We start from the raw sequence: 1825 nt of genomic DNA, 5'->3' as shown, positions 1-1825 counted from the left end.
AGTGATGCTGCAGTGTTGTTTGACCTGAAGCATACGGAGTTTAGGACCCAGATTACTCCCAGATTTAAAAGCATCTTAGTCCGACAAATATGACAATAACAACGGCCGCTTGCATGTTCTGCAAAAAAATGTGCTTTGTTGTGTATCTGACGGACAAACACCAAACCAGTTCCACGGAAGTTGCACCATTTTTACAAACCAATTCTGGTTCATCTGTTTCACTCAACAATCGGCCATGTGCGTATGAAAACAAAGGCACTGCGCATGCGCGTTTTACTCCCATTCTATCGCGATATTTCATTTTCCTATCGTTGCCTAACATTATTACCGTGAACAGTATAATATGGCCCAGCCCTATCTTGAGATTTGATTTTCATCTGAAAACGCTACGTCCAGATGAACAGAATAAACTTTTGGGGATTTACTTACCTGGATGATTGAGCATACGTCAAGACGTTTGTTGTCAATATTTTTTGTTATCTATATTTATGTTTCTCATGGATACCTGAGTCTGTATGGGGTATTATTCTAGTAATAAGGTATTTACACATTCAGTTTCCACCTGTGAAGAAAGTTTTATTATCTGAGTAAGTAATCATATTCAGAATTTAAATTCACTTTTTTTGTCAATTTTTTAAAATTTTCTTTTTCTTTACCATTCTAGTGATCAGTGTCCATTGTTTGTAAATGCAAGATGTTTCTTTAATCTCAAGGTTTGAGTTTCTGAATTTAAAAAAAATAAAGTAAAAGGAAAACAACAGGTCGGACTGTATATTTGTCATATGTATTTTATTGTAGAGTGTTAAGTTGTATGAAATTGGATCTCAAAAAAATCTGTGTTTCATTCAATTAAACACAAAGTGAGCAGCTGAGAGATCCAAGAGTACAAGGACTGAATATTCACTTGCATCTCTATGCATTAAAACATAATTTCAAACTATAAGAAGAACTTTTTTGGTAGAGTGCATCTGGTGAAACCTAGACTGAAATTTATTTAAAATGTAGTGACCGATGAAAGCTTCTGAAAGGTGGTTGGACACCAATTTTTCTAAAATTTTACTGATAAAAGGCAATTTTGAAATTGCCTTAAAATTCTGAAAGAAAGGAGGGGTCAGCATTGGACTTTTTTAATAAGGGGAAGGATAACAGTGTTTGTCTAAGTGTGTCTGTTCCCGTATGTGTGTGTGTGTCCACATTTTCTGTACACATTTTGTACGTGTACCACTGGTAGCATGTGGGCTCCCTCTAGTGGTATCCGGTCTTCAAATGATGACGTGATGAATCCTGCTTCCAGGCCCAAACTACTCTGCGTTTAATAAGGCTGTTGTGTATTTAACATGTTTTAATGCTTTCTATCTTGTTCTATTTAATCTCAACAACCCCTTAAAAACAGTCAATGATCACTGTCGGACTCTCTCGGTTTTTATCACCACTATTCATTTTAAAGCTCAGTTTTTAAAACCTTACGATGTAACTACAGCTTAGCCCATGCAGCAGTATATGAATGACTAACCTCGTATTGTGGATGGATTATCTCACTTGTTCTCCTGACTGAAGTTTGGTCCGTTTACGGCATCCTGCCATGCGATTGCATTTGTCCCAAACCAGTGGCGGGGCGGGGGGGTGGCTTACTGGGCTTTTTTCAGAAGCCCGGGGTCTTTTGGAGTATAATTTTTTCATAGTTAGATGCCTGGCTGACAACTGTATAAAGCAAAAAAACTACACACAATATTTGAAGCACATAGTGCACACTGTGGGAATTTACGACTGTGCGTAAATCTCCCCTAATATTGGTATGATCCGAGCTCAGGCACTAAGCGGGGCG

This window comes from Pundamilia nyererei, unplaced genomic scaffold (genome assembly GCF_000239375.1).
Source record: "Pundamilia nyererei isolate P.nyererei 1_Seehausen unplaced genomic scaffold, PunNye1.0 scaffold01528, whole genome shotgun sequence".
Taxonomy (NCBI): Eukaryota; Metazoa; Chordata; class Actinopteri; order Cichliformes; family Cichlidae; genus Pundamilia; species Pundamilia nyererei.
The sequence above is the reverse complement of the archived record's forward strand: the minus strand, read 5'-3'. Positions refer to the sequence as shown.